The sequence below is a fragment of the Ovis canadensis genome, chromosome 18, assembly GCF_042477335.2.
Source record: "Ovis canadensis isolate MfBH-ARS-UI-01 breed Bighorn chromosome 18, ARS-UI_OviCan_v2, whole genome shotgun sequence".
NCBI classification, from domain to species: domain Eukaryota; kingdom Metazoa; phylum Chordata; class Mammalia; order Artiodactyla; family Bovidae; genus Ovis; species Ovis canadensis.
The window spans coordinates 48,883,979-48,898,237 of NC_091262.1; the positions used below are offsets into that span (position 1 = coordinate 48,883,979).

At 41.3% G+C, this 14,259-nt stretch overlaps 1 pseudogene; it reads left to right on the forward strand.

The window, feature by feature from the left end:
• Positions 1 to 7,834: 7,834 nt before the first annotated feature.
• On the forward strand, positions 7,835 to 11,506 carry LOC138423398 (histone-lysine N-methyltransferase SETMAR-like; annotated as a pseudogene).
• The last annotated feature ends 2,753 nt before the right edge of the window (positions 11,507 to 14,259 follow it).

A 14,259-nucleotide genomic window follows, 5' to 3' on the forward strand; every position in this document is an offset into this window, starting at 1 on the left:
CGGGTTTGATCCCCGGGTTTGATCTTCTACAGGGGAAGATCCCCTGGAGAAGGAAATGGCAACTCACTCCAGTATCCTTGCCTGGAAAATCCTATGGACAGAGGAGCCTGGCAGGCTACAGTCCATGGGATCACAAGAGTTGAACATGACTTAGCGACTAAACCACCACCCCTATGTTCAAAGCAGGAGTTCATTTAATTATAAAAGCCAAGATTCAGAAGCAACCTAAGTGTCCATCAATAGATGAATGGACAAATAATATGTGGATATATGTACACAATTGAATATTACTGAGCCATTCAAAAATGAATGCAATCTTGCCATTTGGGACAACACGGATGGATCTAGAAAGTATTATGATAAGTGAAATAAGTCAGATTTCACTTATATGTGGAATCAAAAAAAAAACAAAACAAATGAGCAAACATAACAAAATAGAAACAGTCATAAATACAGAGAGCAAATAGGTGGTTGCCAGAGGGGAGGGGCATGAAAGAAAGAAAGAAATAGGTGAGGGAGATTGAGAGCTTACAAACTTCCAGTTGCAAGATGAATGAGTCACAGGTGTGAAATGCACAGCATGGGGAATACAGTCAATGATTATGTAACATCTTTGTATGGTGACAGATGGTGACTAGACTTTCTGTGATGATCATTTTGAAATGTATAGAAATATCAAATCGTTCTGTTGTAAAACAAACTAAGATAGTATTATAGGTCAATTGATACTTCAAAAATAAGGAAACAAACAAATTCATGAAGAGATCAGATTTGTGGTTTCCAGAGGCCAGGGGTTGGTGGGGGGCTGGGTGGGGGGAGTGGCTAGGATTAGATGAAGGCAGTCAAAAAGTATAAACTTATTTATCCAGTTATAAGATAAATAAGTCCAGGGGTGTAATGTACAACATGATGAAAAATAATTAGCCCTTCTGTATGTTGTATACAAAAGTTAAGACAGTAAATCCTTTGAGTTCTCATCACAAGGAAAAATATGTTTAAATTTTTCTTTTATTTTCTATTTGTATGAGATGATGTATGTTCACAAAACTTATTGATAATCATTTTGTGCTCTGTTTGTGTGTGTGTGTGTGTGTGTGTGTGTGTGTGTGTGTGTATGGATGTGTGTGAAGTTGCTTCAGTCATGTCCAACCCTTTGCAACCCTGTGGACTGTAGCCCGGCATGCTCCTCTGTCCATGGAATTCTCCGGGCAAGAATACTGGAGAGGGTTGCCATGCCCTCTTCCAGGGGGTCTTCCCAACTGACAGATCAAACCCATATCTCTTACGTCTCCTGCATTGGCAGGTGGGTTCTTTACCACTAGCACCACCTGGGAAGCCTGTCTTACGCTGTATGTAAGTCATAATTATGCTGAACATCTTAAATTTATATGCTACTTACTATATGTCAGTTACATCTCAGTAAAACTGGGAAGGAAAAAAAGGTCTTTAAGAGGTGATTAGGTTTAAATAAGGACATCAGGATGCGGCCCTATCCATTAGAAGAGAGACACAGGGGATTCATGCACACAGAGAAAAGATCATGGGAGGACACAATGAGAAGGCAGCCATCTGCAAGCCAAGGAGAGAGGCCTCAGGAGAGAGGCCAAGGAGAGAGGCTTCAGGAGAGAGGCCTCAGGAGAGAGGCTTCAGGAGAGAGGCCTCAGGAGAGAGGTTTCAGGAGAGAGGCCAAGGAGAGAGGCCAAGGAGAGAGGCCTCAGATTTGTCAACCAAACCTGCTAACACCTATCTTGGACCTCCAGAGCTGTGAGACAATACATTTCTTTTTAAGCCAAGAAAAAAAAGATATTGTAAGGAAGAAGAGAGTAGCCAGTGTATACAGTGTATTTCTAAGTGCTAAAACCTAGGGAACCTGACAGAAAATACATCAAACATTTTTCTCTTAAAGATGAGAATGACTAGTTTTCTGAAAAGTATTCCAAAGCTAAAGTTTGCCCTCTTTGGAATAGGGAATACTAGGAGGTTTCAGAGTGATTAGTTAAATATTTCTCTCAGTGGAGGTTGCTCATTTTAATTCATTGCCAGAAAGAATAATGCAGTACCTTACGTGCTTCCTGAATTAGAAACTCTGGACTCACCATTTGGGCATTGGTCCTTCTCTGCTCTCAAAGCTACCTTGAGGATGTTCTTGCGACCCACATGCCTGATGTCCATCCGTCAGCACACCTGATGCCTATCCTTCCTGGTCACCATCACACATCAACCCAATTTCCCCAGACCAACTGAGCTCCTGGAAATCTCGGGGGGAGGGGGGGAAGAAGGGCCTACCTTAACCAAAAACAAGATGATAATATAACAGCAAAATGGGCACCTAGCAGAACCACAGTGAATGGTTCAAATAAGCACTTGCATGCTGTGTCTTTTTTCCACTCCATGCCAGTTTCACTGAAGACAATGTTTTGTTTGTTTTTTTTTTTTTTCAAATATACATCGTTGCTAATCTTATTATTCTCTTCTTCTTTTCTTTAGACTTTTTCTATTATCTCAGGAAGAAAATTGAACTCTCAACACCTCTTTTCTCTTGTCTATTTCCCTATTTTTCCATTTAGCTCAAAAATCAGACTTAATCAATTCTTATAAAAGTGAGAGAACAGTAATTATACACCTCTTTCAAGAACATGGGTCTTGCCTGGTGACTCAGTGGTAAAGACCCCTCCTGTCAATGCAGGAGGCACAGGTTTGATCCCAGGGTTGGGAAGATCCCCTGGAGAAGGAAATGGCAACCCACTCCAGTATTCTTGCCTGGGAAATTCCATGGACAGAGGAGCCTGGCAGGCTATATTCCATGAGGTTGAAAAGAGTCGGATATGACTGAGTGATTGAACAACAACAACAACAACGAGAATATTAAATTTATATACTTTGAGGTTACATTACGCATTGTAAAGAGCATGGGCGTTTGCCTGGTAGCTCAGCTGGTAAAGAATCCACCTGCAATGCAGGAGCCCGGTTCAAATCCTGGGTCAGGAAGATTCCCTGTAGAAGGGATTTGCTACCACCTCCAGTATTCTTGGGCTTCCCTGGTGGCTAAGAGGGTAATGTGGGAGACCTGGGTTCAATCGCTGGGTTGGGAAGATCCCCTGGAGGAGGGCATGGCAACCCACTCCAGTATTCTTGCCTGGAAAATCCCCACGGATAGAGGAGCCTGGCTGGCTACAGTCCATGCGGTCACAAAGAGTCGGCCAGCAAAGAGCTGGTGCCATTAACTTCTGAAGTCCACGAAAAGGAAGACTATTTTGCTTTGGAAACAGACAAAAAATCTCCCTATACATTATCACAGTCCTTGGGAGCATGTTTTTCCTTAAGCAGCAATATTCTGATTCTGTGTGTATTCAGTTGCTGACATTACAGAAGTTCAATTTTCTACTGTTTTTCATTGCTAATGTCTAATGGTTCAGATATGTGATGAGGAAAGTATGATTGTGTCCAGTCCAGAAATTTGGCCACTATCATTAGTTCTATTCCTAGAACAAAATGCATTTTACATTCCTAACGTGATTTCGGAATTTAGAGGACAAACCATTTGAAGGATGAAGACTGCTTGTATATATGTAACTAAAATATAGCTGAATATCTTGTAACCTAACCATTCTGAATTTTCTACTGTAATTCTGCTCAATTTATTTTGCTGCACAGTGTCACCGCAATTCTGTGTTTAGGAAAGTGGGGGAAGCAACATGGTTACCATTATGTCCTTGGAGCAGCCAGGAAGAACTGTGTTTCAATTTCTGTTCAGTCACTTGCATGCTCTATGGTTTTGTGGCTTTCATTTAACTTCTTTTAATGCTAGTTTTCTATTCCATAAGATAAGAAAAATGTGAGTGTCCATCTCTTAGAGATATTATAAGATAAGAAATATGTGAGTGCCCATCTCTTAGAGATATTGTGAAGATTAAGTAAGGTCAATATGATAAGTTTGTCACCTAGCAGGCACTCAACAATGACCCTTTCTGGGCAGTAAGACAGTGGCTTTAAAAAAAAATCATGCACCCATATCAGTAAAAATATTTTAATCATATAGCCCTTAATTATTTACTTATAAATTATATAAATGTTCCTTCTTGACTAACATAGCATGGATGTAAAACACACATAAAAAGAAAATTTTAAAAGAATGTGACAAAGTTAAAATAAACATTGCTCTAAAATAAATAAAAACATAAGGGATAAATGAGACGGTTGCTTTTTAAATTTTTCAAACATTTCCAGATGTCAGTGCAACTCCAGATTTTTGCAATGGATTACAAAATTCCATTTCCAAGATTTTTTTTTTGTATGTGTGTAGAAATAGAAATGTTAATGAATGGCACACATTTTCAAACAAAATCACATGATGATATAACATTTCTAAACACCCGTTTTCAGAAGACTGTCTCCATAGTACTAAAAAAGAAACAGTTACCATCTTACTCACTCCTAAAACTTCACCTTTACCTTGATAGGATAGATTCATTTTGTTTTATTTTGTTTTAAAATCTGTACAAGGCTTACTACTGACAGGCACTTGTCATCAGAGAAAAGGTCAGCAAATTTTCTTTTTTTAAAAAAATCTGCTAGGATATTGATTGAGCACAACATTGATTTGGGCACATCCATCCTGTTTATTGTCTGCCTCTGGATGGGCAATTGGGGTTTCTCTACTTGTCTCCCCCAGAGCATCACAGAAAGATCAGCGAATTTGGAGCACATTTCTTCTCTATAAAAGAAAGCTATATAATTCACCTTTGAAATGTTTTGCCACAGAGTAACCTGTGAACCTCTCTGCAGCACAAAATATTTTCACAGACATTCCTCATCTTGTGAATACATATTTATTTAACAGAGACTTACATGGAGCTTACTATTAATATTCTCCAGACACTCCTCTAAACCCTTTACAAATATTAACTCAGTTAATCTCATAATTACCAGTTCCATTTCACCCCCATTTTACAGATGAGATTAACTAAGGCAGAGACAAGTTAACAAGAAACTTGTTCAAAGTCAGGCAGGATCTATACTTGGCCATTTTGGCTTTAGAGACTCTCCTTTTAACGGTTAGACTCCAGTGCCTACGATTCTACTAACAGAGATTAAATACCTTTAATTACACTTAGCACATGTAAACTACACTTTATTGAAGTTTGCCAGAAGCAGAAAGTGGGCGAGCCTGCCAATACCAGTCCTTCTGTGTCTTGAAATTCCTTCACTTTCCTCTGCCGACCTCTGGCGCTGGGCACTCATGTGGAGTGACCACCCTTATAAAGAGTGAGCCAAGCAAAGGACCTAGTATGATGATATCAGTAACCTTAATCTATTTCTTGTTTTTTGTACACACATAAGTAGATGTTTTAATACTTTCTTCTCCTCTAGTCCTCAGGGGTATGAGCACCTCTCTTTGAAGATAACCACTGTAGAATCTAGATATATACAGAAGATGGGCTGAAAAGATCTTCTTGTTACTACTTCCAAAGCTGGAACCAATGTCATGTGTAAATATATGAGGAGTGGTCTCTCTGGACTTATAGATATCCATATTTTTGTATACAGAAATCATGTTATGTTATAATCTACTTGTAGAAATGAGTTTGTACCATTATTAACAGTGTATTTTGGAATCTGTCAAGAATGTGTCACAGAAAATTTTCCAAGAATTTTCCCAAGGATAATATGAAGCATTAAAATTAATTTATTGATTTTTCTCTTCTCTACTTTCAGGCATTGAAAGGAAATGTTGGGTGAAAAGGCTTACAAGGAGTTTATACTATCAGGTTGACTAGAGGAAGTTAGATTCAGGAGCATTAAACAAATCTTTCACTGGTGTTTCAGATTGGACCCTATATTTTTATTTTCAGTTCAAAGAAATCTTAAGATTAGTTCAACGTTCTATTTTTCTAGAGAATATCTCCGTCTCTGGTTGTGGAATTATTCTTCTTGATACACTGGCTTTTATATCGCTTTTCAAAATGAGAAAATCTGGTTTGGCTTCCATATAACTTGGATTTTCTGGATTTTAGGGATGACTTACATATTTATTTTTCATAAAATTATCACCATGGTATCATGATGCCCCCTCCCCTCCGCTTTTTTTCCTTTTGGTTTCAGGAGCTAGACATGGTCTAGATAAAGTGATCCAGAGAGCTGGTCTAAAGGTATAGGAGGAGTTATTTCTTCAGGGCAAAAATTCTAAAAGAGATACAGGAGGAAGTCCTGGATATAAGGGAACTTCAGTCCATTTTCCTATCCTATGTTGATAAAGATTTAATATTTTTAGGCTATTTTTCATCTCATTGGATCATAGCTACAGACTGACCAGTCAAAAAAAAATTTTTTTTTTCCCCGAGGGATTCCGAGGTGGAGTGTGGAACGTTAGAGTGAGCAGTGCCCATATTGACTTGGGCAGTTTGTACCAGATGCCCATGCTCTCAAACCAAACCAACAAAACCAAACTGAATCAGAACTTCACCAGCCAGGAGTCACACTCAAAATGAAATAAAAGGCAAAGAGATGCCCAGAAATCAAAAGCCAAGTGGCAAGAGTGCCCCAAATAGATGGTAAAACGATGCCCAGAAATCCAAAGCCAAATGGCATAAATGCCAAACGTGACTTCCCAGTTCCACTAGACCTGTAAGTCAGTGCTACCAGCCTTTTTCAGTTTTGATAGTTTCAAGCAATTTCTTGTTGGTGTCCTGTGAAGAAGTTACTCTATCATTTCCTGTTTTAGAAGCTTCTAGATACCAGTCAAAGTAAGCACGGCCGGCCTTTTCTAATTGTGTTTCTAAAATATTAACTTTGGAATATTGAAAGAACCCCAATTTGGTCATTTTAGGTTGATATCTCTTTTAGTATAGTTTCTCCAATTAACTAGGTACGTGCAAGTATGAGCTCTTCAGGTTATTGTACCTGAATCTGGCTAGTGTTAGTCAGAGGCTGGCTTTCTGACACCCCTTTATTTCTTGTTTTTGAGAGATTCAGTTTCCCATTTTAAGCTGAATTTGTCAGGGATAAAAACCACAAGTGAACTTGTGTAGCGGGCCCATGTGCTGCCTGTGAGCTTAACTCCTCCAGGAATCACCCTAGAGTTAGTTGTCTCAGCTCTTCTTTACATGTCTCGGATTCTGCCTCCGACAGTCTAAGACCACCATGGCTGCTCGGGTCGCTGAATGGCCAGTTCTTATGTTAGACCCCCCGACGAGCAAGTATTTTAATTAATGAGTGGGTTTCCCTATGGGACTAGTGCACGGTATGAGGACGAGGCCTTCACCACTCCCGTAAATTTCTCAGTCACCTGAGAAAATCGAAACTGGCCAGGAGGAGTCTTATCCCTTTTCTTCAGAGCAAAGCTCTCATGTATTTTCTTCACTTTCATTCTGATAAGTTCTATAATGGCAGTCAAATTGAGGAAGAGTGTCCGATCAGCCTCTTAACCACTCAGCCAAGACCATTCAGTCCCCTACAATGGAGAGACCGCAGCATCTTTCAGCCGAGCCCCTGGTATACCTCGATTTTTTCCCAGTTGAGCCCCCCTACCAAGTACCTTTCCACTGGGTGGGCAATTCTCCTGGCATCTTTCAGCCAGCCCATCCCCCCGTCCCCCCCCCCGCCCCCCCGCCCCCCGCACCCCCCTGCCCCAGTATCTTTTGCCTGGGTGGAAATTTCTCAGTATCTTTCAGCTGAGCCCCACTCAGTTGTCTAGACCATGAGTAGTGGGTGTGCTCCGGGGGTGTTGCACGCGGAACCCCACCTACCCTCCCTCCTCCCCGCTCAGTATCTTTCCTACTGGGAGGGGGCAGGTAACCTGCTCCACTGCCAAATAAAACCTGGAATCTCAACCAATATGGGAGATTCAACAACCAGGAGAGACTTACTCAAAGTCGTCTGCACTCCCGAGGAGGCGGATGGGCGCAAGGGGCCTCTGCTGGTATCAAAGCTCCAGTTCCTCGTGGAGTCCAGTCAAAGGAAGGAAGTCCACTCTGGGTCGCTTCATCAGTTGTCGTGTGTCGACTAAAAAAAGTTATACAACTTGAGAGTTGCCAGTTAAGTTTTATCTGGGGCAAAATGAGGACTGCAGCCCAGGAGGCAGCACCTCAGTTCTGAGAGACTGCTCCAAAGCGGCAGTGCGGAAAAGTCAATATAACAAGTTTTGGTGAAGGGGGAGTTGAATGCCATGAAGCACACATTTTACAAAAGGTTTTTGTTAGTCATGAGGATCTGATGTCACCATGGAGGGATTGAGTGCTTCTCTAGCTGTGAGGAGATGCAAGGATGGAGATCGTAAAATCTGTTCCTAAAATCATCCAACTATCTGAAGACCTGTCCCACCAGATTCCATGGAGACCAGAGTGCCTCATTCCACCCTGAATTCCCTCAGGGGTTGTTGAAGGTCAACAGCTATAGCAGCATGGGGTCGAGTCTCCACAGAGGCAGGTGGCAAACACCTTTGCTGTTCGGTCCTTGGCAGTGCTCTTGGTAAGTGCCAATTGGTAGCTGACACTTCAGAGGACCTTCTTGCTGACCCCTGTCAGCTTTCCGGTTTCTTCTACTTTGTTTTCCCCTAATTTCCTGTGTAGGGGTCCAGAGGGATTTCATTATGGAAAAGATTATATTTTAGAAGGGTGAGGAAAATTTCAATGTAGATACAAGTGAATTTTAATACCCAGTCCAGTTAAACATCATGCATTTGATCCTTGCTTATCTTATCTGCTTGTTTATCCATTTAAGTTCTGCAGACTGTGACTCAAATGGAGGAACGCAGTGTCTAAATGGAGAACAAAGAGTCTAAGTTCCATGATGTTCTCTCTAGAGCAGGGGTTCTCAAAGTGTGAGAGTCCTTTGTTTGGGCTATGAACTAATCTAAAACAAAACACAACCTTCCTTCAGTGTTTCCAGGTGGATGACACAATTTATGTGGGTGGTAAGTTTGTATTCAACTTGACTGTCCTTTCGAATGCATTCTAAAGTTTTTAAGTTATAAACTAAAAGTGTATCTGTGTTCTGCTATGAAGTCTGGCTGCCAGGCATTGCTGAATTTGGAGTAGGCTCCTACTGGGAACACCCATGAGTAGGATTGTTAATTCAACACTGATAAAATGTAGACTCAGCATTCATGTTCATGCTCTCTTTTTTTCTTTAGCATAAACTGTGATTAGTTTCATTATAATGCATTTATTTTCATATAAGGTCACTTGATTAATCTTACAGTTGTCTAGTGTTTGGCCATTTTCCCCTGGCACTAGATTTCAAAGACATACCTGTAATCATTATGAATACTCTGTTCCTCTGTTGTTAAAACACACACACATATGAATTATCTTTCTGGTGGAAACAGATGGATCAAGGAGGCTTTTACCAAGTTATCCAGATCATCCTGATTTTACTCACTTGTACTGGGCCCAGTTAAGACTGATTCTAATAAAGAAGACATTCAAGTGTATACCAAGACTGCCAATAAAATTTAAACAAAGGAAAATGACCCAACCCCAGGTAGCAGGAATAGTAATATTTTGCATAAATAGAGGTAATGGAAAGAATGTTGGGGATTGAAGAACCTAGGATCATTTTTTTAATATCGAAGGTTTATGTCTACATTGTTAACTCACCAGCTGCTATCCATATGTAGTTGTTTAAATTTCATCGTAAGTTAATTAAAGTTAAATAAATGAAAAATCCAGTCCTTTAGAGTCACTAGTCATATTTCAAAGGCTTCATAGCTTCCTGTACCCTCTAATCAGACAACATAGATTTAGAACATTTCTATCATCACAGAAAGTTCTATTGCAAGCACCTGTTCAGATCATAAACTGTTTGAGCAAATTTTATTCAAGAACTAGCAGTGGTAGCTGGCAGGATGATACACGGCACTCCCAAATACTTCAGTTTGAAGAAGGCAGAAGAAAACAGAGTATTATTCAATCCAAGATAAATAATGGAACCCACTAAATGGAAGAAATTGTCAGCTAATTCACAGGTCTGGAAAAGGGGGATGTATTTTGTGGAACATTGGCCTGACCATTTACCTAAAGCAATGTCACATATTAGTTGCAGTGAAAGCTTGTGGGACTATTAGATTGGTACAAAAGTAATTGTGGTTTTTGCATTATTGTAATTTGCCATTTAATACTGGAAGACATTCGTAATAAATGTGGTTATGTTATACACCATTTTAATGTGCATTTCTCACTTTTTTTTTTTTGCTAATGACATTACTTGCTGTTTAGTTTTTATTTCTTTTAAACTATGGAAAAAAACATTAGACAAAAAACAAATTTGAGCAATTTTCTTACTGAAGTTCAAAATGGGTCCTAAAGAAGCAGAGACAACTTGCAACATCAACAACACATTTATCCCAGGAATCGCCTCCAAATGTACAGTGCGGTGGTGGTTCAGGAAGTTTGCCAAAGGAGATGAGAGCTTTGAAGATGAGGAGTACAGTGGCCGGCCGTCAGAAGTTGACAATGACCAACTGAGATCATCATTGAAGCTGATCCTCTTACAACAACACAAGAAGTTGCCAGAGAATTCTGTGTCCACCATTCTATGGTCATTTGGCATTTGAAGCAAACTGGAAAGGTGAAAAAGCTTGGTAAGTGAGTGCCTCATGTGTGCGTGCGTGCCAAGTTGCTTCAGTCATATCCAACTCTTTGCGATGCTGTGGACTGTAACTCCCCAGGCTCCTCTGTCCATGGGATTCTCCAGGCAAGGATACTGGAGTGGTGTGCTGTACCCTCCTCCAGGGGCTCTTCCTGACCCAGGAATCAAACTTGCATCTCTTATGTCTCCTGCATTGGCAGGCAGGTTCTTTACCACTAGTGCCACTTGGGAATCCTGTGTGCCTCATGAACTGACCACAAATATAAAAAAAGTCAATTTAGAAGTGTTGTCTTCTCTCATTCTACAGATCAAGAATGAACCATTTCTTGATCAGATTGTGATGTGTGATGAAAAGTGGATTGTATACAACATCTGGTGACTACCAGCTCAATGGTTGGACTGAGAAGATGCTCCAAAGCACTTCCCAAAGCCAAACTTGCACCAAAAGCAGGTCATGGTCACTGATTGGTGGTCTGCTGGCGGTCTGATTCACTACAAGTTCTTGGTTTTCTGAATTCCAGCAAAACCATTACATTTGAGAAGTATGCTCAGCAAATTAATAAGATGCACTGAAAATGACAACACCTGCAGCCAGCATTATTCAATAGAAAGGGCCCAGTTCTTCTCCATGACAGTGCCTTACAACACATTGCAAACAAGCACTTCAAAAATTGAATGAATTGGGCTACCAAGTTTTGCCTCATCCGTCACTTTCACCTGACCTCTTGCCAACCAACTACCACTTCTTAAGCATCTTGACAACTTTTTGCTATAAAAACACTTTTGCAACCAGCAGGAGGCAGAAAATGCTTTCCAAGAGTTCGTCAAATCTCGAAGCACAGATTTTTATGTTACAGAAACAAACATTTCTCTTTGGCAAAAATGTGTTGATTGTAATGTTTCCCATTTTGATCAATAAAGATGTACTTGAACCTAGTTAAAATAAATTAAAATTCATAGTCTGAAACTGCAACTACCTTTGCACCAACCTACTATTTAGGTTTGCAGGAGCAAAGAGTCTCATCCTTTAAAGACGTCTAAGCTTCTGAACACTCAATATGCCAGCAAATTTGGAAAACTCAGTAGTGGCCACAGGACTGGAAAAGGTCAGTTTTCATTCCAATCCCAAAGAAAGGCAATGCCAAAGAACGCTCAAGCTACCGCACAGTTGCACTCGTCTCACAACTAGTAAAGTAATGCTCAAAATTCTCCAAGCCAGGCTTCAGCAATACGTGGACTGTGAACTTCCAGATGTTCAAGCTGGTTTTAGAAAAAGCCAAGGAACCAGAGATCAAATTGCCAACATCCACTGGATCGTTGAAAGAGCAAGAGAGTCGCAGAAAAACATCTATTTCTGCTTTATTGACTATGCCAAAGCCTTTGACTGTGTGGATCACAATAAACTGTGGAAAATTCTGAAAGAGATGGGAATACCAGTCCACCTTACCTGCCTCTTGAGAAACCTGTATGCAGGTCAGGAAGCAACAGTGAGAACTGGACATGGAACAACAGACTGGTTCCAAATAGGAAAAGGAGTACATCAAGGCTGTATATTGTCACCCTGCTTATTTAACTTCTACGCAGAGTACATCATGAGAAATACTGGGCTGGAAGAAACACAAGCTGGAATCAAGATTGCCAGGAGAAATATCAGTAACCTCAGATATGCAGATGACACCACTCTTATGGCAGAAACTGAAGAGGAACTAAACAGCCTCTTGATGAAAGTGAAAGAAGAGAGTGAAAAAGTTGGCTTAAAGCTCAACTTTCAGAAAATGAAGATCATGGCATCTGGTCCCATCACTTCATGGGAAATAGATGGAGAAACAGTGGAAACAGTGTCAGACTTTATTTTGGGGGGCTCCAAAATGACTGCAGATGGTGACTGCAGCCATGAAATTAAAAGATGCTTACTCCTTGGAAGGAAAGTTATGACCAACCTAGATAGCATATTAAAAAGCAGAGATATTACTTTGCCAACAAAGGTCTGTCTAGTCAAGGCTATGGTTTTTCCAGTGGTCATGTATGGATGTGAGAGTTGGACTGTGAAGGAAGCCGAGTGCCGAAGAATTGATGCTTTTGAGCTGTGGTGTTGGAGAAGACTCTTGAGAGTCCCTTGGACTGCAAGGAGATCCAACCAGTCCATCCTAAAAATCAATCCTGGGTGTTCATTGGAAGGACTGATGTTGAAGCTGAAACTCCAATACTTTGGCCACCTCATGTGAAGAGTTGACTGATTGGAAAAGACCCTGATGCTGGGAGGGATTGGGGGCAGGAGAAGAAGGGGTTGATAGAGGATGAGATGGCTGGATGGCATCACTGACTCAATGCACATGAGTTTGGGTGAACTCCAGTAGTTGGTGATGGATAGGGAGGCCTGGCGTGCTGCGATTCATGGGGTCGCGAAGAGTCGGACAAAACTGAGTGACTGAACTGAACTGAAGCTTCTGAAATGCATGCTTCAAGGCAGGGACTATTGCTTTTTAACTTTGGACTGTTCGCTTGGTGCCTTTTCTAAATAGGTATCGAAATTAGTTCTTATCAATATATAAAATCAAAAAATGAGTGAAGCTATGCATGTCATGTGTATAGCTGGTCATCATAGTTTGAACACTTCCTTTATTTGGTGATTTTACACATTAAGAACTCCACTTTTCCAACACAGACTTTCTAACTTTGAAGACAAAGCTCAGTTTCCCTCGCAGTTGAAACTCAACAAGCGACCCCGGCTCTACAAGTCAGATGCATTCAGGAAGATATACCCTCTGATGCTAGAACCCAAGGAAACAGGCTCCGTGTGTGACTTTGGTTGCTGCTGCTGTCGGTGGTGCCCAGTTTTGATAGCGATCGCCACCGCAGGCAGGGTTGGGCAGGCCAAATACCTGACCAAGAGGTGGCCCTGGTGCCAGCTGCAGGTGGCCAGCTGCAGCAGCCATTTCAGTCAAGTTCCAAGGTTTAATATTTAGTGTTGGAGGTGCGGGCAGCCATTTCCTCCTCAGTCCAGTTCTGCGGTTTGGTCTTGAGCATTATCCCTTTAAAATGTAACCTCTGGTCATTCTCCCAGAGAAGGCGATGGCACCCCACTCCAGTACTCTTGTCCGGAAAATCCCATGGACGGCAGAGCCTGGTAGGCTGCAGTCCATGGGGTCGCTAAGAGTCGGACACAACTGAGTGACTTCCCTTTCACTTTTCACTTTCATGCATTGGAGAAGGAAATGGCAACCCACTCCAGTGTTCTTGCCTGGAGAATCCCAGGGACAAGGGAGCCTGGTGGGCTTCCTTCTATGGGGTCGCACTGAGTCGGACACGACTGAAGCGACTTAGCAGCAGCAATAGCAGCGGTCATTCTCCAGCTCTCTTTTCTCCTATGATCTAGCTGTGTGCTCTGTCACTTCAGTCACATCCTCTTTGTGACCGTATGAACTGTAGCCTGCCAAGCTCCTCTGTCCATGGAATTATCCAGGCAAGAATACTGGAGTGGGTTTCCATTTCCTTCTCCTATGAGCTATAATACCCTTTAATAAATCCTTCTCCTGCTTATGCTTGCCAGAATGGAATTTACAGTTGATAAGAACTCTGGTGATATAGGCAATGATGCCAATTCATGTTTTGGAGTCAGAGATATGAAGTAGTTTGCTCATTATGCATTTTTCGTGGGCCTGCCAAGCTCTG